Genomic DNA, 25,608 nt, shown 5'->3' with positions numbered 1-25,608 from the left:
GGAATGTATATTAACTCCTCTCGTGTCTGGGGCCTCCAGCTATTCCAAACTCACACATTAGCCCATACTTAGACCTTAGCAATCCTTTAAAACTTTAATTGATTTCCTCTTATTCACTTGTGTGGTGGCCACCTCGTTCTCCCATGCGGTTAGAGGTGATACAGCTTGTGTCTTGTCTCTCCATGAGCAGGCTTCTTTTTGAAACAGAAGTTACTTCGTTGCTCTGAGACCTCAGCTCACTGATGGGCTCAAGAAAATGGTAGCATTCGGCTTTTTTCATCGTTAGGTTGGGAGCAACAATTTTTGCAGCTTTTTGCATCCTAAGTGAAAGTGGCAGGTATAAACTCTTTTTTTTTTTATTTTTAAAAAAATTTTTTTTCAACGTTTTTTATTTATTTTTGGGACAGAGAGAGACAGAGCATGAACGGGGGAGGGGCAGAGAGAGAGGGAGGCACAGAATCGGAAACAGGCTCCAGGCTCCGAGCCATCAGCCCAGAGCCCGACGCCGGGCTCGAACTCACGGACCGCGAGATCGTGACCTGGCTGAAGTCGGACGCTTAACCGACTGCGCCACCCAGGCGCCCCTAAACTCTTGATTTCCACTCACCTGCCTGCCTCCCAACCTGCTTCTCCCCCGACCTTCCCCATTTTGGTCAGTTTTCAATCCTTTTTGAAAAGTTAAGAATACCTAGGAGCAGTGTCTGGTTTTGTACTCTTTGTCTTCCCTATCCTATTAAATCAATCAACATGCTTCCTCTTTTTTACCTTCATAGAACAGAATATTAAAGATAAAAGGTACGCTAAGACCTTAAAGTGATAGAGATCACCAAAGTGAATCGTGAGCCAGAGGGTAGGAATGTCATGTGGATGTCCAAGTTTTCATCCATTTTTTAAAAAAAATTTTTTAACGTTTTTATTTATTTTTGAGACAGAGAGAGACACAGCATGAACGGGGAGGGTCAGAGAGAGGGAGACACAGAATCTGAAACAGACTCCAGGCTCTGAGCTGTCAGCACAGAGCCCGACACGGGGCTCGAACTCACGGACCGCGAGATCATGACCTGAGCCGAAGTCGGACGCTCAACCGAGTGAGCCACCCAGACGCCCCGTTTTCATCTATTTTAAATAGATGGTGGGAGACAAAATGAAGTTGCTGTTTGTTACACACCATGACTCATGCTTTTTAAGTTCAATGTCTTTGTTATGTTCAAAATATATTCTGCTTCTGATCGCTTCTCAACACTCGTGCTGCTGCCTCTCCGGACTAGCCATCACAATCTTTTTTTTTGCTGGACAACTGCTGTAGTCTTAATGTTCTCCTTGAACCTCCAATATCCCCCTCCCAGAATGTCTATGTTCCACATGACAATATGTCAAACAGTTTCACCTTCCTGCTCAGTCCCTCCAAAGGTTTCTCGTGACCCTTGGTAAAAGTTTCAGAGTCCGTACATTTTTTTCCTGTCTCTTACCCTTAGTTCTTTGTTCTCTCTTTTGGTGTTATACTCCTCTTTGCTTTCTAAAAACATTACTCAGGCTCTTGCCTTAAGGTCTTTGCATTGGCTGTACCTTCTGCTAGGAATACTCTTTTCCTAATTGTTCATGTAGTTTCCTCTACGCACCCTCTCTAAAATACCTTTCTTCCTGCCCACTCCTTACCTTGCTTTATTTTTGTTATACCACTTTAGACATAGAGCACACCTTTGCTTCTTTGCCAGCTCTCACTGAAATGTAAGCATTGTAAAGATAGGGACACGGTCTCAGCTTGATCCATTGTTTCTAGAAAGCCTGATATATGACAAGAGCTCTGAACATATCTTTTGGGGCTGTATACACCAGCCCCAAAGATCAATATTCAACCAAAGGCAAATATTACTCTCATAGAAGGAAAGTCACGATAAAAAATGCAGCATTTTACCAACAAAGTCATGATTATTATTACAACTTTGCTATGAACGTGTAATAGTCAAATTGTGTAAGTTTCACATTGGTGTGAGAGACCAATTATTTCCCAGTAGCTTAATCCTTAAGATTGTTTCTTTCACTCTACTGTACAATTGCCATACACGAGAGGTGCTTATTTTCAACAGAAATTCGTGGATGAGCAAGACTGTTTTTAACTCTTTCTGTTGAAAGAGTGTCCGACTCCTGGCGATTCCGTCACCCAATTATTAAGGCTTTCATCCTGTAGTTTCCGAACTTAAGTTGTAATATGTGATGTAATTTCTTTGAAGCAATCTCATAAACTCAAGCCTTAACCAATACTTGAAAATGTGTTCTGGGGGTGCCTGGGTGGCTCAGTCGGTTAAGCGGCCGACTTCAGCCCAGGTCATGATCTCACAGTCCATGAGTTCAAGCCCCGCGTCGGGCTCTGTGCTGACGGCTGGAGCCTGGAGCCTGCTTCGGATTCTGTGTCTCCCTCCCTCTCTGCCCCTCCCCTGCTCGTGCTTTGTCTCTCCCTGTCTCAAAAATAAATAAAAACATTAAAAAAAATTAAGAAAAAAAGAAAATGCGTTCTCAATGTTTTCAGAGGCAGGCTTAAAATTGTTACCATCACTCGTACATTTTGTTTCTAATATTTTTGCATCCACTTGCTGTTTTGCACAATCATGGGCAAAAAACCTACCCTTAAACCATATAGTCAGAAAAGCAGAAATAAAGGCAATGTAACTGCTGTTCCAGGCAACAAAATTATCTTTGATTTATTATCTGTGCCCCAGACCTTTATTTAATATTAATTTTAGCATGTTACTTGAGTAGAGTAATAGTCCAATCTTTGCAGGAAATGGAATGTAAGAAATTCATGCACTCTTAAGACACCTCTGTTTGATTAGTTCCTCAGCAGTTTCCATGAAGCTCGCTACATTTTCTGCAAGCAACTATTGATTTAATAGGTCCTGCTCGGTTGTTGTAATTATCTGTGAATAAATTATTAAGCCTTTCTTTTATTCAAGAGGCCTCTCTAACCTATGATTGCCATGATTCATTTTGTTTGATTTTTTTTTTCATGGATACATGGTGAAGCAGGGCCCAAATCTATTACACATCGTATACTTTGTCTTTGGCTGGGAAAAAGAGATTGTAGATGCCCCCAGTATATTTCTGCTAAAGCCACAGATTTTTTTTTTCTTCGTCCTATGCTGTAATTGCTTTCTGAATACGCAGCTGATGGGTGGTAACAAAGCAATGCACGCTTGTAACTTCTCACTTTCTTAAAGTCTACACCCCGTTTGCTTCCTTGTACCCAGCAATTGCCTGACATTAGTTTAAAGCCTATTTTCTATCTATTCAATGAATATTTCTTCAAGGAAATTCATGCTGTTAACTATGTGGGATCAAAAAATCTCTGAAGCAGAGCAGAGGCCTACTGAAATTCTCTGCTATTGCAATGAGTTATCAAATGTTTAGTTTGAAAATGGGTAGCTATCTCAGTCTTGGTGATTATTTTGTTAGCTTTTCCTTTCTGTAGAATCAGAACCATGATAAAATAGCTTATGTAATTGATTTTGAAATATTTATTGTTTTAAAATTTGATTAATGAAAAATAATGGTATTTGAGGTGACTTTATTTCCTTCTAATATTTTCTTCTAATATTTCTCTGCTTTATGCTCTTTATATTCTTTATTACTTTGGATCTAAGTAGTTTACTATGGGTGTTTTCTATTTGATTCTGAAAATTTCCCTTTTCGTGAAATTTTGGCTTCTGGTCCACCTGCATAGATGTGAAAGTTCATAAATAGGATATTTTTAAATGTTTATTTACTTTTGAAAGAGAGAAAGACAGAGTGTGAGTGTGGGAGGGACATAGAGAGAAGGAGACACAGAATCTGAAGCAGGGTCCAAGCTGTCAGCACAGAGCCTGACATGGGGCTCGAACCCACAAGCTGTGAAATCATGACCCGAGCCAAAGTCAGAAGCTTAACCGACTGAGCCACCCAGGCACCCCAATAAATAAGATGTTTTTAAAATAAGTTTTACAGCCTAAGTGGAATTAAGTAACTAAAAAAGTATTCTTTAGGGTTATTTTGGTTAACATTATTATATTAAATTATTAAATTATTAGAATTATGACAAGAACTTATCTCTATCTTTTTGCCAATTACTATTATTCAGATTTTTCATAAATATTGTTGCTTCACATAGAAGAACAACGTTTTCTGTAATATTAAGTACTTCTGAATAAGCTATCAAGTATTCTTAAATTAACTGCAAATATTTTATTCTATTTATTCAACTGCTTGAAAATTTGTAATAATTGTTTTCATATATAGGTAGCAGTTTTCACAATGATTAATTAAGATATTTTTTCCTACAATAATACATATACAAATTTATATTTACACTACCTGATAGAATTTTAGAATATAAGGCATATAAGAAAAGTTTCGTTCCAAGTGATATCTAGAGTGTTTACCGTAAGTTGACCAGATATATTTGGGTAGTATACTGGAGTTATTACACGGATTAGGGATAACGGTATCAACACATCATGATCATGTACAAATTCAGAAGTACCGGTAATAACTCTGGGGTACACTCTCAGCCTCCCAAAGGGCGTGTCCTAAGCCATACAATAGATTTTGGCAAGATTCCAGTGCTAGAGCTGGACTGCTCCGCACCCCAATTACCAGATGATGCACTGAGAATGAAAGAATAGGCATAATTTTATTTTACCCGGAATTCACCGAAGTAGAAATGTGGTGTGACGTCATCTCAGTGCACAGACTGGAAGAGACGGTTGGAAGAAGCATCCATTCATTCTGGAGGGTTTGCTGAGCATTTTCTCCGTGTCAGACACATTCTGTTAGGCAGTGAGCATGCAGTCCTACAGTAAAGGGACCAAAACCACACACCAGTATAGGAAAGGCAACCCACACAAAAACACAGTGGTTTGTTTCAACAGCGTGATTGGTTACTATGAGCAAATAGTATAGTTTAAATAAATAGAAAGTGACTTCAGCCTCCACATGAGATAGTTTGGTCAGGAAAGATCTCTCGGAGGGTCTGCTGACTGTTGATTCAATAATATGAAGACAGAATTTTGTGGATATCTGCAGAAAGAATGTTTTAAGCAGAGAGAACAACATACAAAGAAGCCTGAGGTCTGAACTTGCGTGGCACATTTGAATAATGCAAAAGGATGACTTTGCATAACTGAAAATGGCTATGGCATTTTATAACTTTCAATGACGAGGGCTTTTGGAGTGTCGCGAGTCCCAGAACTTCAGTTTTAACAATGGCAAGAACAACAACAACAAAAAATGCCCAAGTAACACCTCTACCAAGAGGTGACAATGGATACTTCTCATGGTTTATAGCTACGAAGTAAACTCTGTGGGGATGTCACAGAGGCAAAGCGGTGTATGTGATACCAGAACAACTGTGCTGTTATAAGAGCTGATGAGTTTCACTTTGAAGTGAAGAATGGCGGTGGGGGGATGAAGTTGAGATAATAGCATTAAAAGATTGATTAGAATAGGGTCAAACTGTATGTGTTTAAGGGTTATGTTGCCCAAATTTACTGTTACTGCTTACCTTGTAGTTCTTATATTTTAATAGAATGACGTGTATTAAGCTAATACATGGCCATGTTTTACATCTTCAGCCATGTATCGCTTGAGCATAACATTTAGAACCTTGTGAGCAGAGTATCTACTATCCACTAGTATCACATGTTCAAATGCAAGATCAAGAAACAAAACTAAAACAAATACAGCGAAAGAAAGAAAGAAAGGGAACTAGGCAAGTCTGTCCATCTAAAGCGGTAGTGCCAATATCATAAACAAAATAAAATTCTTCAAGTATCTGACCCTCATATGAGCTACTTCTCTCAGTAAAACTATTGCTCTTGCTAATCTGAATCCAGGTTGGGTGTATCAATAGTATAAGTATAAAATGTTTGGTCATTTCTGCCCTTATCTAGTTTAGCATGGATATACAAAACTGTTTAAAAGGAAAAAGATGACTTTAGGGACTTACAGTTTCTGGTTTGGCATGTAAAGATCTTAGAACCGACTACTCCATGCTAACAAGTAAAAAGCTAAACCAACTGAAAACTCAGTGACTTTTCTTAGAGCAGTCAGAGAAGTGAAGGAATGGAGAAAACAACTATCAAAAACATTGGAGAGAAAGACAGGCAGGTATAGAGAATCACAACGTAATACAGCAGAACCTTCTGTGGGAACTAGTACCAGGGTAGGAAAATCTGAACCGTAGTTGACAAATCACTGGAGGCTCAGTGTGGACAACTCTGAGAGATCAAAACTCCAGAGGGACTCAGTCGTCAGAGGTTACCCACCCTGTAGTGAGTTTTACCTCCAGGAACTCTCCCAACTTTCAGAGCAGAAGTTGGGGGAAAAACCCTATCATGCTTCTGGTAAGGGGAGAAGAAAAGGGACCATTTTCAAATATGTGAGGGCATTTTGTTGCCTTGCCCTTAACAAGCCTGCGCTTAAGAGAAGCTATTTGATCAGAACCGAAAGTATTGGGGTTTTATCAGAGCGTAACCAACCTGGGGGAAGAGAAATACTCAACTTCAGCCCACTCTAAACTTCCTGTCCCACCTAATGAAGTAAAAAAAAAAAATCAGAAGATCAGGAGGGAGGAGAAGGGGTAAAAAAAAAAGTTACATAGAGGGAAGGAGGCAAACCATAAGAGACTCTTAAATACTGAGAGCAAACCGAGGGTTGATGGGGGATGGGGGAGAGGAGAAAGTGGGTGATGGGCATTGAGGAGGAAACCTGTTGGGATGAGCACTGGGTGTTGTAAGGAAACCAATCTGACAATAAATTATATATTTAAAAAAATGAGATGCACTGATAAAGTTTATAGCCCAGTGACCTAGGCCCACTGAAAGACTTGACCTAATTATAGGATTATAGAACATGTCTTCTCCCCCTACACCTTACCACTGTATTACTAAAGGCCTGTATACCCCTGACAGTTCCATTTACCCAGTACATCATGTCTTCCTAGCAATAAAAATTATGTCATACTAAAAGGCAAAAACCCAGTCTGACGAGACTGAATAAACATCAGAGCCAGAGAATCAGATACGGCAGAGATGTTGGAATATCATACTGTAAATTTAGAACAACCAATGTCAAGTTGCTAAGTAAGGGCTGCAAGGGAAAAAGTCGACAATATGTAAGAACACATGGGTAATGTAAGCAGTGAGATGGAAATTCTAAGAAAGAATAAAAAAGAAATGCTAGAGACAAGAAATACTGCAATTGAAATGAAGAATTATTTTGATGGATTCACTTATAGACTAGACGTGACTGAGGGAAGTGTTTCTGAGCTTGAGGCTGTATCAATAGAAACCTCTAAAATTAAAAAGCAAAGAGGAAAAAAAGACTGAAAACATGGAACAGAATATCTTAGAACTGTGGGGCAACTACAAAAGAGGCAACATACAATTAATGCCAAAAGGAGAAAAAAAAGAAAGGAACATAAGCAGTATTTGAAGCCATAGTGATTGAAAAATCGGAATTCTCCTCTGAAACCATGAAAGCAGGAAAAGAGTAGAGTGAAATATTTAAAGTGTTGAAGGGGGGGAAGAATCAACTTAGAATTATCTACCTTGTGAATTATCCTTCAAAGTGAAAGTGAAATGAAAACTTTTTCAGAAAACAAAAATTAAGTGAATTTGTTGCCAGAAGACCTACCAAACAAGAAATATTAAAAGGTTTTCGGAGAGAAAGAACATGATAGAGGTCAGAAGCTCAGATCTATATAAAGAAAAGAAGAGCATCAGAGGATTAATAAATAAATGTAAAATAAAAACTTTATTTTTTAACTATGAATTGGTCTAACAAATGACAGTTTATTCAAAATAGTAATAGCAAAAATGTATTATATAATATATATTTATGTATTAATATATATCATATAGTATTAGCTTATATAATATATGTTAGTATGTAGTATTAATGTATATAAATCAATATTAGTATGTATTTATTACTACAGTAGACATATGTATATGGTATTACTGTATATGTATTAGCATATATAGTATAGTGTTAGTAAATATGTTAGATATAGTGTTAGTATACACATAAGTGTGTGTGTGTGTGTGTGTGTGTGTGTGTATATGTGTAAACTAATGTATATGTGTATAGTAATACTAATGTGTAAGTGAAATAAATAACAACAATGATACAGGGTCAGGAGAAAGGAATTAGGAATATTTTGTTATTATAAGTCACTTGCAATACCCTTAAAATAGTACAGTATTATCTGAAAATGGGCTTGAATTAGTTGCAAACTAATTTGCAAACATATTTGCAAACTTTAGGGCAACCATGAAAAAAGTAAACAAACAGAAAAAAAGAAGGATAAATGATATACTAAGAAAGAAGATAAAATGAAGTAATACAAAATGCTCAATTACAACCACAAAAGGAGAAAAAGAGTAGAAGACAAAAAACTAGGAACAAAGAACAGAGGCCACAAATAGAAAACGGTAATAAATATGGCATATATCACTCCAACTATATCAATAATCACTTTGGATGTCAATGATCTAAATATGTCAATTAAAAGACAGATATTGCCAGAGTGGGTCAAAAAATAAGGTCCAATTATATGTTTTCTAAAAAAAACACACTTTAAATATAAAGACGCGTATAGATTGCAATAAAGGGATGGAGAAAGATATACCATGCTAAGACTAATCAAGAGTAGGCAGAAGTAGTTATAATAATTTCAGAGAGATCTGACATCAGAGCAAGGGAAGTCACCAGGGAAAGAGAGAAGCATTACGTAATAATAGGTGGCAAATTCTCCAAGAAGACATAGCAACTCCTAATGTGTTTTTACCCAACATCAGGGCATCAAAAAAACGGATAAAACTGCATAGAAAAATAAATGAATCCACTATTATAGTTGGAGACTCCAAAACCCCTATTTCAAATATGGACATATCCATTAGGCAGAAAATCAGTAAGGACATAATTGAACTCAGCAACACCATCAATCAAATGGCTGTAATAGACTTCTATAGATTACTTCAGCTAACAACAGCAGAATAGACATTCTTCTCAAGTCCACATGGAACATCTATCAGGATAGATCACATTCTGGACCATAAGACACACCTTCACAAATTTAAAAGAACAGAAATAGTACAATGTCTGCTCTCCGACTCCAATGGAATTAAATTAGAAACTAATAACAGAAAGATAGTTAGATAATTCTAAAGTACTTGGAGATTATAAAACGACACACTCCCAAGTAACACAGGGGTTAAAGAAGAAATTGCAAGATAATTTAACTTTAGAAATTAAAAGATATTTTGGACTAAAATAAAATGGAAATACAACTTATTAAAATTTGTGAGACATAACAAAGCAGTGCTTAGAGGGAAATTCATAGCATTGTATATATATGTTAGTAAAGAAGAGATTAAAATCAGTAATTTAAACTTCCATTTTAAGAAATTAGAAAACAAAGAACAAATTAAATCAAAAGTAAACAGGAGAAAAAATATATACTATTAAAGCAGAAATAAAAATTAAAAATGGGAAATCAATAGAGAAAATCAATAAAGCCAAAAGCTAATTATTTGAAAAGATGGATAAAATCAATAAAGCCTTTAGCGAGATTTTTAAAAAGGATACAAATTACTAATACCAAAACTGAAAGAAAGTGTGTTACTACAGATCCCACGAACATTAACGAGCTATTAAATAAATATTATAAACAACTCAATACCCAGAAATTTGATAACGTAGATGAAATGCACCAACTTCTTGAAAGACATAATCTGCCAAAACTCACACAAGAAGAAATAGACAATCTGAATAGGCTTATATCTATTAAAGGAATTAAACAAATAACTTTCCAAAATGGAAAGTCCCAGTCCCACATGGGCTCATTGGTGAATTTTACCAAAACTTTAATGAAGACATTATGTCATTTCCCTAGAATGTCTTCTAGAAGATAAAAGCAGAGGGAATTAGTCCTAATCCATTTAATGAGAACAGCATTACCCTGATACCAAACCAAAAAGGACATTACAAACAAACTAGAGACCAGTATTTTTTGTATTAAAGAATTTTTTTGTGTGTATTCATTTTTGAGAGAGGGGGGAGGAGCAGAGAGAAAAGGAGACCCAGAATCCGAAGGAGGCTCCAGGCTCTGAACTGTCAGCACAGAGCCTATGGGGGCATGAACTCATGAGCCGCGAGATCATGACCTGAGTTGAAGCCAGACACTCAACCGACTGAGCCACCCAGGCACCCTGTGACTAATATTTTTAATGAGTATAGATGTACAAATCCTCAATAAAATATTAGTAAATTGTATCCAACAATATATATATTAAAAAATTATACACCTCACCCAAGTTGGATTCATCCTATGTATTCAAGGTGGGTTCAACATTCAAATATCAATTAATGCAATCCATCATATCAACAAACTAAAGATGAAAATTTACATGACCATATCCATAAACGAAGAAAAAGCATTTGGCAAAATCCAATACTCATTCATGATGAAAACTTTCAGCAAACTAGAAAAAGAGAGAAACCTCTTCAACTTGTAAACAATATCTCCCCAAAACCTGCAGCTAATTTTGTATTTAATGGTGAGAAACTCAGTTTCCTGCTGAAATTAGGAGAGGGGCAAGGATATCCTCTCTCATCATTCTTTCTCTACATTGTGCTAGAAGTCCTAGCTAATACAGTAAGATAAGAAAAGGAAATAGAGCAGAGGAAGTTTGAGAAGGAAAAAATAAATGGCTTTTGTTTGTTGATTACATGATTGTCTATGTAGAAAATCCAAGACTTGACAAAAACTCCTGGGACTAATAAGCATTTGTAGCAAGGTTGCAGGACACAAGGTTAATACACAAAAGTTGGCCCCTTCCTATATGCCAGTAATGAATAAGTGGATTTTGAAACTGAAAACACATTACCATTTTCTGACCCCACCCCATGAAATACTTAGATACAAATCCAACAAAATATATTCAAGTTATGTATAAGGAAATCTATAATCTCTGATGAAAGAAATCAAAGAAGGACTAAATAAATAAAGAGAGATTCCATATTTATGTATTTGGGAGACTCAATATTGTCAAGATGTCAGTTGGCAAATTGATCTATAGACTCACTGGAATCCTAGTCAAAATCTGGGCCAATTATTTCTTGGATATCAATAAAATGATTCTAATTTTTATATGTAGAGACAAAAGATTCAGAATAGTCATCTCATTGTTGAAGGAGAACAGAGTTGGAAGACTGACAGTACTTTTAGACTTACTATAAATCTATAGTAATCAAGATACTGTGTTTGTTGGAAAAGAATAGACAAATAGATCAGAGAAACAGAACAGGGAGCCCAGAAATATACACCCATAAATATAGTTAATTTTCTGACAAAGGAACAAAGGCAATCCAATGGAGCAAACGTACTTTTATCAACACCAGGACCTCCATATGCCAAAACAAACAAAAAACAAACAAACAAAAAATGCTTCTAGACACAGACCTTACACCTTTCACAAAAGTTAACTTAAAATGGTTAACGGACCTAAACATAAAATGCAAAAATACAAAAATTCATAGAAAATAACATAGGAGAAAATGTACTTGAGCTTGGTATGAGATGACTTTTTACATACAACAGCAAAAGCACAATCCATGACAAAAATAATTTATAGGTTGAACATCATTAAAATTAAAAATTTATGCTCTGTGAAAGACAACATCAAGAGAATAAAAAGACAAGCCTCGCACTGGAAATAAATATTTGTAAAAGGTACATCTGATAAAGGATTATCATCCAAGTATTTAAAAAACCACCAATAACAAAATGAACTACCAATTAAAAAATGGGCAAATGATACCTCATCAAAGAAGATATACAGATGAAAAATAAACATATGATAAGACGTTCAGTGTCCTATGTCCTTAGGGAATTACAATTTAAAACAACAATGAGATACTATTGCGCACCTGTGAGAATGACCAAAATCCAAAACACTGGCAACACCAAATGGTAGTGAGCAACAACTCTTATTCATTGTTGGTGGCAATGCAAAATGGTATAGCCATTCTGGAAAACAATTTGGTAGTTTCTTATAAAATTAAACATGCTCTTCACCATATGATGCAGTGATTGTACTCCTTGGTATTTACCCGAATGATCTGACATCGTGTATCTACACAAAAACGCATGCAGATGTTTACAGAGGATACATTCGTAATTGTCAACACGTGGTAACAACCAAGATGTCCTTCAGTAGGAAAATGGATAAACTGTGGTACATCCAGACAGTTGAATATATTCTAGCACTACAAGGAAATGAACTATCAAGTCTATTTCTTGACCTTATTTGTATAGAGAAGGAAGTCATATTTTAAAAATGGGAGCCACTCAGTGCATTAAGTATTGTAAGGGAAGGGGATTCTCCTAGAGCAGTCAGGAATACTTTGGAGAGGAAGTCTAGCATTGGTAGTGAGAAATAAGAGGCTTTAGTAGGAAAAAAAAATGGCTCAGATAATTCCTCATGTTCCCAGATAAAACATGGCTAGATATGACTTCCAACTCAGATGGGTCTCAATTTACTGTCTGGACACATAAGAAGACATCTTTTCCAGACCTTTCCAACACTCCCTCCCAATTCCTGGGATACTTTCTTATAAATGAAGATACATTTTATTTATTTTAATTACATCTTTTAATTTATTATTGCTGCTATATAGGATCATTATTGATTTTAGTTTATTGGTTGACTTATTTTATTTTCAATCATTTGTTAATTCTCATAAATTTTAGAATTTTGTTTTCAGATTTGTAAAATGTAACACACATTCAAAAAGTGAATAAAGCATAAATGTCCAGTACAATGAAAAACTAAAATAAATACCTGTATAGCTATCATACAAGGAAAAAATAAAGAATATTGCTAAGATTTCAGAAGCTCTTCATATGTGATTCTCTGGAGTTTTCTTTAAAAGAAGAAGAAGAAGAAGAAGAAGAAGAAGAAGAAGAAGAAGAAGAAGAAGAAGAAGAAGAAGAAGAAGAAGAAGAAGAAAGAAGAAGAAGAAGAAAGAAGAAGAAGAAGAAGAAGAAGAAGAAGAAGAAGAAGAAGAAGAAGAAGAAGAAGAAGAAGAAGGAGGAGAAGTGCCTGGGTGGCTCAGTTGGTTGAGTGCCCTACTTTTGATTTCAGCTCAGGTCATGATTCCAGGGTTATGAGACAGAGCCCTTGGAGCCCTGTATCAGGCTCCACACTGAGTGTGGATACTGCTTAAGATTCTCTCTCTCTCTCTCTCTCTCTCTCTCTCTCTCTCCCCCTCCCCATTCCTTCTCTATTCCACACTCGTGCACTCTCCCTCCCTAAAATTAAGAGTTGAAGAAGAAGGAGGAGGAGGAGGAGGCGGAGGAAGAGGAGGAGGAGGAGGAGGAGGGATAAAAGAAAGAAAAAAAGAAAATCAAATTGTCCATAACAAATTTTTTTTCCTTTCCACTTATTTTATCATTCTTTCTTGTTTTGCTGAGCTGCATAGAACCCAGAGGATTATATTGACCAGCAATTTGGATTTCTCAAGCAGTGCCATATTTAAGTGATGTGAAACCGACATAGAAATTTTGAGGTAGTAGATTTCCCCAGAAAGGAACTGGCTATTGGTATCTCTCTCACAGTGATTATAGGATCCATTTTAGTATCCTGGGTTACCAGTCATCTATTTCTAATTTATCTCAATATCAATGTTCTTCACTTATTAATTACATAATTTTCATGCTTTTATTCGATAAATGTTAATTTAGTAACTAATAAATGGACTCATTCATCAAAAAGCTTATTATATAGGTGGAGAGATAAAACATATACATGTAAAACAATTTTTACTTAATATTCAACAATAATGTAATAATTAAATCATGATGTAGGCAATACATGCTTTAAGTTTTTCCAGTGAGCTGATATGTGGAGAGAAAGCTGATTTATCTTTGGACTGGAAATGTTCGATTTTTATCTCTGGGCAGTGCTGAATGACTGGTTTTACTTTTGGCCAAGATAATGGCAGTGGTATTTATGATGTGCTGCTTAAGACCCAAAACTCCTAGGCTGACCTCCAGAGTCAGTTTCTTTAACTGATGGTTTGCAACTGGCCTAACCAGTTTGATAACCTGGCTTCACTTCTTAAGGAGCCACTGAGGGCTTTTTGGGTGGGATTTCCACTTCAGATTCCTTAGAGATCTCTTGGTTCAAGCAAAAGGATCAGTCAGTCCATGGTGCTCAGAGAAAGGGCCCTAGGGCATTTGGTCTTGTGAGGCCCCCTGGGCCTCCTTGATGCTTGCCAGCATTCTCTTTTTCTTCCTGCCCTGCATCCTTTACCTTTATTTTATTATTTTTATTGAAGTATAATTACATACAGTGTTATATTAGCTTCAGGTGTACAACATAATGATTCAACAATTTTATACACCACTCAGTGCTTGCCGTGATAAGTGTAGTCATCATCTGTCACCAAACAACATTAATTACAGTCTTCATTGACTATATTTCCTGTACTGTGCTTTTTATCTCCCTGACTTATTTATTTTGTACCCGAAAGTTTGTACTTTTAATCTCCTTTTGTATCTTTTATCTTTAAATAAAAGGCTTGTGTGGGTACACTCTGTAGAGTCCAGCGGTGAGTTCTTCTCAAAATACCCAAGCTGGGGAACACCATACTGTTAGCTGAACACCATGCAGTTGGTGACCCAGATGGGACATTTGAAATGACCCTCCCCCACTGTAATTTAGATAATAAAGCCTAAGGCATGGTTCAGGAGAGAGGAAGATGAGATATGGGGAGAGGGGGCGAGGGGGTGGGGAATGCAAACATTGTTTCCAGGTGGTTTCTCCCTGACCATTCTAGGCGGACATCACAGAAATACTGCTTTCACTGACAGGCAGAGGAGCATTTGTGGGCCCAGGTCCAAGAGAGGTAGCTAAATAGAAAGCAAAAGAGATTCAATCTGAGAAGTCAGCCAAGAGCCGGAGCCTTGCTGCCCCTATCTGTTGGAGCTCAAGTGACCAGGAGAACCCTGAAGCTGCCAGTGCCACCATTTAGGGCCTGTGACTGTCTGTAAAGGGGAGGAATGGAGTATCCAGGAGGGATTCCTAAAGACACTTGCTTTGATTGGAATTCGGTCAATGATAGAATTACGCGACCTTGTGGGTCCATTTTGTTGCTCTACTGGGGATGGCTGGTAAAATGGAAATTGAGTTTGGGGAACTAGAGGTGACATCACGTGCAGTTGTACTCAAGATCCTAACTTGGCTTGGAGCTTTCACAGAGATGTGGCCACAGGGGCAAACTCCCACTTGGTTAAGCTTATGATGGCAAAAGTGTGTGGTACATGCCCCAGGAAGGAGAATTGCCCATTGCCTCTCTTGGCTAGTAAATGGAATACTCCAAGACTACTGAAATGCCAAGAATGTCAGCATCTTTAGATTGATTCTGTGATGATGCATAACCTAACACTGTGATTCTGAGTCAGGTGATGGTTGGTACTGAGGTAAAGGAGTTACAATTCCGTGGACATGTCAGGTGCCTACTTTGTTGGGAGGGACAAGATGATTTGAGAGAAGCCCCCCTCGATCTCCTTGCTCAGTTCTTCTGAATGGGGTTTAATGATAGGGGGAGAATAGGATTATTCAGAAGAACTAGGGCAATAAGAATACAAGAGATGAGAAAAAAACCTTGGGATAATTAAACCAGGCAGCAATGTTTTATGGTTGATTAAAAATGGCACTCGAAGGTGCGGGAAGGAGGAGATAAATGGAGTAGTCACTAAATGTTAATGAATCACTATAAAAGATTATAAAAACACCAAAGCCATCTCCTCAGATTGTAAAATGATCAAGACAGATTCATTCAAACTACCCTGGTCTTGGAGGATTAAAAATCTGAATATTACACAGAAGAAGAGCCTAAAATCTCTTCCGAGCTGATGCCAATGTAAACAGTGCAAAGCAAAGAGGGAATTATGACTTTGAGTGATGGGAGAGTCCAAGTCTCTTAGGAAAAAAAAAAACCCAGTTGGGGACCCACAGTCATTTGCATTGATCTGGGTCAAGAGGCCTATGGGGTGGTGAAGAAACTTTATCGGGATTGCTAGACAGACACTGGCACCCAAACCTGCTAATGTGGTGTTAAAGGGCACTGTCATTACATTAGGGGAACGTGGTGATGTGTGGGTAGAAGGATAGCATGTGACAGTGTGGCTTAGAGTGGGGATTTATGTATACAAATTTTGCACCATTTTTGCCTCACTCTTACCAGAATATATCGTTGCAAAGGATGTGATGTCTAAGTGGGCTCTTGCCTTCTCCAAATCATTGGGAAAGGGATGTTGTGCAGGTTTGCTCCTCCCCCCCCCCCCTTTTAATCACACATGTTAGATAGGAAATATGTCGAATTACTGGAGCCCACTCAAGTGGTTAATTTAAAACCCTATGAGATACACTGGAAAGCGATTTTGGCTTTAACTATGGATCTGTGATAAGCGGTGATAATTAGAGTCCACAGGTTCCTTATGTCATAGTTCAATATGGCCTGTAAAAAAAAGCTGATAGATACATGATAAGAGGACTGGGCAAGGCGGTGATTATTATGGAAGTTTCTGCTACTGGCAGGTGGCAGAAGTCTGTTACTGCCACCCAGTGGCAACAGCGAGGATGCTTGGACTAGGACTAATGGGCTGGTAATGTGATTTGGAAAAGAATCCGTTAGATGACTGGAAAATTAAAGGAACACCCAGCTGGGATGCTCTGTTTCAGAGAATCTGAACTTGAACGGAGAAACTAAAGTGGGCCATATTGATGCCCGTCAAAACCCCCCTTCTGATTTCTAAGGTGACTTGAACCCAAAAGTGAATGCCCATTTATACGTGGAGGTGGGCTTTTGGGTAAGGAGATCAATGATTGTAGACATTCGAGCAATGCAACAATGGGCAAGAAAAAAAGATGTATCTAACTCTCTCACTCAGAAACTTGAAAAGTGACTAAAAATTGCTCTGTTAACAGGAATATCAGAGACTAAATACAGCCATGGGCCTCATACCAAGGTGATCTGGGCCCACCCAGAGCTGGTAGGTAATTTGTGACTATGGGAGGGGGGGTACCAATGGACCTTCACCAGGATAGATATTCTTTCTGGGTTTGGATTGCATATCTGACAGCTAAAGCAAATTCCCGTACCACCATAGAGGCTAGGGGATAATATTATTTCAGTTTGGACCTCTTGCTTATATATCACCCCATCAAAGAACCAATTTTATTGCAGGTGTAATATAATATGGACTACAAAGCATCGTATGCAAGAGTTTAGTCCTACAAAGAAGTGGGCCGGAGGAACATTGGAATGAGCAGTAGAAACATTTGCTTACAAAAATGAGACTGAGGATGGATTGAAGTGATGGCCTCTATGGTTGAATAAATGTGTGTGAAGATTTGATATGCATGGAAGCAAAGCAAGTTTTCCATTGGACAAATTGTTGAGATATTGTGGAGAAGACAGGGAAGAGGGGTGGGGCATGGGAACCTACATAAGCTTTTTTCTCTACTTCTAATGTTCTGTTCTTTGTCTTCGTCTGATTCTGTAATGCCAGGAGTTGGATTTCACTTTAAGAGTAGCGTCAAAAAGGTCAAGTGCTTAACATGCCACCAGGACACTATCCCTGAATGTCACTGTACAGTTTCCTAAGAGGATGATGGGTTATTGTTTCTCCTTACCTGTCTAAGCTGGATCTGTTTCTGCTTTTATACCCATTGGATGAGACAGTCTTAAGCTTGTACTTATCCAATCTTACTCTATTTGCAAAAGGAAAGGCATTGGCAAGACTTATTACTGCCACCTCTGTGGGTTAATCCTCTGCTGAACCTTACCGTTGTGCTCTGGGGATAGGAGGAGGATTTGGGTGAAAACCAATAATGAATTAAAAGAGGGAAAGGGGCTGGAAAATGAATAATGGTGAAAAAGAAAAGCTAGAACAAGAGAATGATCCTTTCTTTTAGACAGATTTACAGATGCCTTATAAGGGTGAAGAGATTACCCTACAGAAATCAGCTCCTTTGCTTCAATCTAATGGTCCAGGATGGGCTCAAGGAATTAAAGAGGCATTCAGTTGTGATTCCCTCTATATGATGGTGCCTTGATGACGTTAACAGCACCTTGTAGAGGATACCTTTTGGGAAGAAACATGCAGGAAGAAAGCAAAGATCACCGTGTATTTTAATTATTTTTATTTTTAATTTTAACTTTTTTATTTTTTTGGAGAGAGAGAGAGTGTGCGTGAGCAGGAGAGAGGGGGGAGAGAGAGAGAGAGAGAGAGAGAGAGAGAGAGAGAGAGAGAGAGAGAGAATTCCAAGCAGGCTCCACACTCAGGGTCGAGCCTGACTTGGGGCTCAATCCCTGGACCCCGGGATCATGACCCAAGTGGAAACCAAGAGTTGGACGCTCAACCTTCTGAGCCACAGGTGCCCCTCACTGTGTGATTATTAAACTAAGTGATGATATGTTGAGGGAGATGCCTAAATACCATAAATATATATGTTTGCATGTTCAATTTATCATGGTATTATGTGCCCTAATGCATATAGTCCACATTTTTGTGGATGGAAGGCAGTCATCAAAATAAAGAATTCTTGGCAAATGGATAGTGATGTCAATTTAGGGGTGCCTCAGTGGCCCTGATGTCCACCAAGTGATGGTGGAGTCATCTATTTCTCCTTCCAGAGCTACTAGGTTTTGCCTCAAGTAGTTTGATACGCTGATGTTAGGTGCATACATGTTTAGGACTGTTATATCTTCTTGCAGAATTGACCCTTTGTCATTATGTAATCCCTCTCTTTATCTCTGATAACCTTCTTGTTCTGAAGCTTGCTTTGTCTGAAATTAATACAGCCACTTTGGCTTTCTTTTGATTACAGTTAGCTGGCATATCTTTCTCTATCCCTTTTTTTTCAAATCTCTTTGAATCTTTACATTTAAAGTAAGTCTTGTTTTTATTTTAGCCAAAACATAAGAGACTCTTAACAACCGAGAACAAACTGAGGGTTGATGGGGGGTGGGAGGGAGGGGAGGGTGGGTGGTGGGTGTTGGGGAGGGCACCTGTTGGGATGAGCACTGGGTGTTGTATGGGAACCAATCTGACAATAAATTTCATATTTAAAAAAAAATTTAAGTTTTTTTCATAGACAGTAGATAGTTGGGTAGTCTTTTTTTTATGCCTTCTGACAATTTTTGACTTTTAATTGCTTCATATTTAGAGTGGTTTTGATATTGCTACTTTTCTTTATGTAAGACCAAATTTCTGGACCATAATAAATTACCATGAGATGGGTGGTTTAAACAACAGAAATTTATTGTCCCTTGATTCTGTAGGTCAGAAGTTTGAAATCGGGGTGCAGGCAACATTGGTTCCCCCAAGGGCTGTGAGAGAGAATCGGTCCCCTCTGATAGCTTTTGATAGTCTCAGGCATTCTTTGACTTGTAGATGGCACTCTCTTTGTATCTTCACATCATTGTCCCTTTCTGTGTCTAAATCTGTGTCCAAATTTCCCCTCTTTATAAGGACGCCATTCATATTGGATTAGTTCCTACCCTAATGACCTCATTTGAACTGGATTATCGCTGAACAGACTCTGTTTTCAAATCAAGTGGCATTCTCAGTGGCTGAGGTTAGGACTTCAACTTACTGCTATGTGGAGAACACAATTCAATTCATAATAGTCTGTCTCCAAGCCTCCTGAATCCATGCCTTCCTCACATGCAAAATCTCCTCACCCTATCCCAACATCCCCCAAATCTTTATCACTTTACTGCCAACTCCAGCGCTAAAATCCCATCATTTAAATCACTCAGATTGCTATGAACAGAGCTTGGGTTGTGATTCATTCTGGGGCAGTGGTCCTCTTTACCTGCAAACCTGGGAAACCAGACAAGTTACCCACTTCCAAAATACAGTGGTAGGGCAGGCATAGGATAGATGTTCGAAGATGATCAAATAGGAAGGAAAAGGGGCGGTGGCGGGGTGGGGTGGGGGGGATCATGGGTCCTAAACAAGTCAGAAAACTAGTAGGATAAGTCCATTAGATTTTAACCTTGGAGACTAATTCTTTTTGGTTCAATGCTTTGTCTTCTGAGCCTACTGGGGTGGCAGCCTTGGGTGGTTACTTCTCTGCCTGGGAAGTGACCCCACCCTTTGGAACTCATGATGTGGCCCTGACTTTTGGAACAGAGGAGGCTGTGGCCCAGTGCCCTGGGCCTTTGGCCTTGGGGCCCTAATGTCAATGACAGACCCACTGGCCTCTGAACTTCCCGTGAGGTAATTCTTCTGTGTCTTTTTTTCTTTCTTTTTTTTTTTTTTTTTGAAGAGTAACACATTTTCACAGCTAAATTGCTCTATTCACCTGTTTCCTGCCTACAGAATCCCAGAAGTCTGAAAGTCTTCCTTCATTTCATCTGGTCTCTATCTCCCTCAGGCCATGCTGGAAGTGTTTCTGCTGACATGGTCAATCTACCTCCTTAAATTCTAGCCAGCAATTCCTTCCTCCTACATTTTACTATAAGCAGCAGGGAGAGACCCGATCATGCCTTCAACACTTTGTCAGAAACAGCCTCAACTACACATAGGTGTTCATTGCTTCCAAAGTCTACTTACTGCCCAACAGAACACAATTCATACAAGTTCTCTGCCACTTTATGATAAGGATCACCTTTCCTCCAGTTACAAATAACATGCCCCTATTTCTGTCTGAGATCTCACCCGAAGCATGTTGAACATGCATGTTTCTACAGCAGTCTTTTCAGGGTAATCTTGGCTCTTTCTATCCAACGCCTCATGATTCTTCCAGACTCTACGCATTACCAAATTCCAAAGCCACTTCCACATTTTTGGATGTGTCACTGCAGCACCCCACTTACTGCTACTATAATCTGTATTAGTTTCCTGGGTGGCCATAACAAAGAATTCCACACTGGGTGGATAAAAGAAGAGAAATTCACCTCCCAGTTTTGGGAGCTAGGAGTCCAATGTCAAAACATTGGCAGGTTGGTTCCTTCGGAGGGATGTTCACTCTATCCCAGTATCCCCCAAACTGAATTATTTCAGCGTCAATTCTGAGTCTAAAACCACATCATCTAAGTCAGTCGAATCAATGAGGGATGAGGCTTATGGAGTGATTCTGTTCCATGGGGGTGAGGACTTCAACATGTATTTTTTGGTAAACACAATTCAACCCAGAGAATGATCTGTATTACTTGCATCCTCCCTGAATAACTTATCTTAATATTTATTGAAGACTGTATCTACTTGTGATGAATTCTCTCAGTTTTTGTTTATCTGAGAAAGTCTTTATGTTTCCTTCACTTTTGAAGAATACTTTTAGGTGGTTGTTTTTTTTTTTTTTTTTTCCTTCCAACTTTAAACATTTTACCCCATTTTCTTCTTGCTTGCATGGTTTCTGACAAGAAGTGTACTGTAATTCTAATATTCCCCACCCTCCAGCTGTCTTTGATTTTCTAAATTTTGAACATGATGATCTATGTGTGTGTGGGTTTTTTGTTTTTTGTTTTTTTTTTGTCTTTTGGTATTTACCCTGTTTGGTGTTCTATGAGCTCCCTGAGTGTCTGTCATTCATTTTGGAAAATTCAGGACATTAGTAGTTTATATATTTCTTCTTTTCTATTCTCACTTTCTTCTCCTGGTATTTTTTTTTTTCTTAACGTTTATTTATTTTTGAGACAGAGAGAGACAGAGCATGAATGGGGGAGGATCAGAGAGAGGGAGACACAGAATCTGAAACAGGCTCCGGGCTCTGAGCTGTCAGCACAGGGGCCGGATGCGGGGCTCGAACTCACGGACCGCGAGATCGTGACCTGAGCCGAAGTCGGTGCTCAACCGACTGAGCCACCCAGGCGCCCCTTCTCCTGGTATTCTAATTACAGTTATGTAACTTTTGATTAATGCCACTCTATGTCAAATAGTATCCTAAGAGCTAAACATACCTGTGTGCAGAAAAAGGTAAAGAACTGGTGAATGGATTTTAAACTGTACAGAGATATGGTTAGTATGTTTCTAAATAACTTCATCCTCGTTCATTCAGAAATTGCATACAATGTTTAACACTTTATATCTTTTTATAGCTTTATTGAGATATGATTCATAGGGCTTATAATTAGCCCCCTTAAAGTATAAAATTCACTGGCTGTTGGCAAATTCACAGAATTACTCCTCCATCATGACAATCAGTTTCAGAATATTTTCATTGCCCCCAACTAAGACCTTACATGCTTTAAATATCACTCATCAGTTCTTCTATCACCACCTCCAGGCGTAGACAACTAGCCAGCTTTCTGCCTATTTAGATTGGCCGGTTTTTGACATTTCCTACAAATGGAATCACAATATGTGGTCCTTTGGTGGCTGGCTTTCTCACTTAACGTTTTCAAGGTTTATCTATGTTCCAGCAAGGAAAGGTACTTAATTTCTTTTTACTGCTGAATACTATTCCGTGGTATGGATATGCCACATTTTATGTATCCATTCATCAGCTGATAAACATGGAGTTGTTCCTACCTTTTAGCTGTTAGGAATAAAGTTGCTCTCATCATATTTCTAAATGTTTTTATAAGGGCACATGTTTTCATTTCTCTTTCATTTCATTAGATTCCATTTCATCTTTGTTTGCACACAGAGCTAGGAGTAGAATTCATTGCTAGATCATACGGTAACTCTATTTTAACCTTTTTCAGGAATTGCCAGACTGTTTTCCAAGGCAGCTGCAGCATATTGCATTCACCCTAGCCATGTACATGGGTTCCAACTTCTCTCTATCCTTGCCAACACATTATTCTCTATCTTTTTGATGGAAGCCTTCTCAGCGGGTACAAAGTGTTATCTCATTTCTTGTGCATTTCTCTGATACGTAGTGATGCTAAGCCTCTGTTCACGTAGGTTTTTTTTTTCTTTCATTTTGTCCATTGGTATATCTTTAAAGAAGTATCTGTCTAGATCTTTGGCCCATTTTCTTCATTGGATTATCTTTTACTATTGGGTTGTGACATTTTTAAAATGGATTTTCGCTGTCGGGAGTGCAGCTGGGTTGGGAGCAAGGGCACAGCTGCCAGGTGTCAGAGTAGCTATTTAAAGCAACAAGCCAAAAATGAAAGAGTGACGCCCCTAATTACTTATGGAGATGGTATAAGCAAGGGGCTAAAATCAGAGAAGGCACCGCCTCCCCTTTTCCATTTCTCCCCATGGGATGACGCACCAGTCGACAGTCAGGTGGATCAACATAGATGTAGCGTGGTCTCACGTTTGAGGAAGCCCCGACAAAACTCTGGCAGTCTCAGGGACTGTGGGGTTGAGGAAAGGGAGAGAAGGAAAGACCAGGAGTGTACAAACACGGGGTACAGAGTTGGAGGAGGGACAAATGTTTCAAGTTGTCCTCCTGTCCCCCGTATACGGAACTCTCAGCAGAGGTGCTTGAGAAGATCTGTCCAAGGCCTCCGATAAAATGAGCTAGGAACGAAAGCAAGGGGGCTAGGAAGGTAAACTGCAAAATGCATGATCTTGACCAGCCAAAGAGGCTTGAGTCCCTGAGTGCAACTGCCTTCAGAAATTGCAACGCACAGGCCACGCACCAAGTCTTGGGCGTGGAGCGCAGCTTTCCCCCCACGAGGCTTGCCTGGTGGTAACGTTGCCCGTGCTCAGACCTGAAAACCCACAAAACGCTTTTTAACCAGGAGCCAGACTCCTTTCTAGCTCCAAGTCCCTTACCAGATACATGGTTGGGAGAACTTTTCTTTCGTTATCTGCCTTGTCTTTTCGCCTTCTCGACGGTTTGGGAAGTTTTTCTGGATCTGTCTGTCATCTCACTGCTTCTTTCCTCAGCTCCGTTCCAGTCCACTGGTGAGCCCCTGAAAAGCATTCTGGTTTTGATCTCTAGCATTTCCTCTTGATTCTTGGAGTTTCCACCCCGCTGCCTGCATTACTCATTTGGTCTTACATCCTGTCCACTTTTTCCATTAGAGTCTTTAGTATGTTAACCATATTTATTTTAAATCCCCGGTATGATAATTCCAGCATCTCTGCCATGACTGAGTCTAATTCTGGTACTTTCTTTGTGCCTTCAGACTGCTTTTTCTTGCTGTGTAGCATGGCTTCCCATTTTTTGTTGAAAGCCTGACATTATGTTTTGGAGAACAGGAAGTAAACTAAATCATCCTTTAGTGTGAAGTTTGTGTTAATCTGGGTAGGAGTGGGTTGTGTTTAATGTTTATTGCAGCTGTAGGTGCCAGAGGCTTCAAGTGCATCTAACGCGTCTGTTTTTGTTTCCCCTGTTGACATTGGACTTTCCTAAGTTCTACTTCTCAGAGAGAGCCTGTGTCTTGCAAAACTAACAATCGCAATCCACTGTTATTCTACTGGAGCCCTAGGGTTGGAGTAGTAATCTAGGGTTGGAGGTGGAAAACCATTCTGTCATCTTATGACTAAATCTTTCTGTTAGTAACCTTGTGTCCTTGAGCTGTGATGTTCACAAGTGGTTTTGGGGGGAGTCATTTCTAACTTTCATTCCCAGAATTGTTAATCAAAATCACAAAGGTACAGCTACAGATCAGTAGCAAAAAAGGAAGGACGTGAAATGGCCGAGACATTTTGAAATGTTCCAAAGGAGTCTATATTTGCTCAAAATTTATGGTTAAGCTATGGTTACACAACGGAGTTTCCACCCTGCATTTTCGTAGTAAGTGCTTCCTCGTATTTGCCTTTCTCTTTTCCAACTTGTCAAGATTTGGCTTTGTGCTCAAGAATTTTTTTCCCCCGCTCTTCGTTCAGTTTTAGCCTGGTGATAATCACCCTGCTCGAGTGAATGCCCACGTGAATAGTTATGCGGTGAGCTTTCTCAGGCTTCTTCCACTTGATGTAGGTGATACAGTCCTGTCTCTGCCTCTACGCCTCGACGACCTTGCCAATTTGCTGATCTTCGTAGTGTCCTTGAGCCACCTGGACCTCATCATCCTTGTGAACGGGCAGGGAGCAGACATCGTCCTTCTGCTGCAGCTGCTTGGAGAGCTGGCAGACGTGACCTCCCTGGGCACGTGCAAGGGTCCACTGAGGTGGTGGTTGCAGTTTTTGCTCCAGTCCTATGTCCCAAAAAGATTGAACTTCATGAGGAGCTGGGCACCAGGTGGGCTCAAAAGTACATGCATTCACATGTGTTGCTGAGATCCCCTCACCCTCTTAGGTGAATCATGGAAGCTACAGGGGGGGTGAAGTGACAGAAATGCCCTTCTGGCAGGTGAGATAAGGCTCTGGCAAAGTTTTATTTTTTCCCTGCAGAGTAGGTCTTGGCTGTGGAGAATGCCTTAAGTATGTTTCTTCTCTACTGTTACTCTTCTTTTCCTGCCAGAGTCAGGAAGGGATCTTTCTCAGCATTCCATCATGAGAACCTGAGAACCCAGTGGGTTTGCTGGAAGGAAAGCCCAGGAAGGTGTGGGGGCACCATACGACTGTGGCTACCAAGAATCTCTGTCATATAAGCTAATCCAACTCAATCTCCAGAAATTTATCAAAATCACCACTCACAGGTTCCTTCA

At 39.1% G+C, this 25,608-nt stretch overlaps 1 pseudogene; it reads right to left on the bottom strand.

The window, feature by feature from the left end:
- Window positions 1-24,721: 24,721 nt before the first annotated feature.
- On the bottom strand, window positions 24,722-25,182 carry LOC131507964 (ribosomal protein uL24-like; annotated as a pseudogene).
- Between the last annotated feature and the right edge of the window lie 426 nt (window positions 25,183-25,608).

Source organism: Neofelis nebulosa, chromosome 3 (genome assembly GCF_028018385.1).
Source record: "Neofelis nebulosa isolate mNeoNeb1 chromosome 3, mNeoNeb1.pri, whole genome shotgun sequence".
In the NCBI taxonomy this organism is placed as follows: domain Eukaryota; kingdom Metazoa; phylum Chordata; class Mammalia; order Carnivora; family Felidae; genus Neofelis; species Neofelis nebulosa.
Note: the sequence above shows the minus strand (reverse complement) of the source record. Positions and strands in the feature narration are given on the sequence as shown.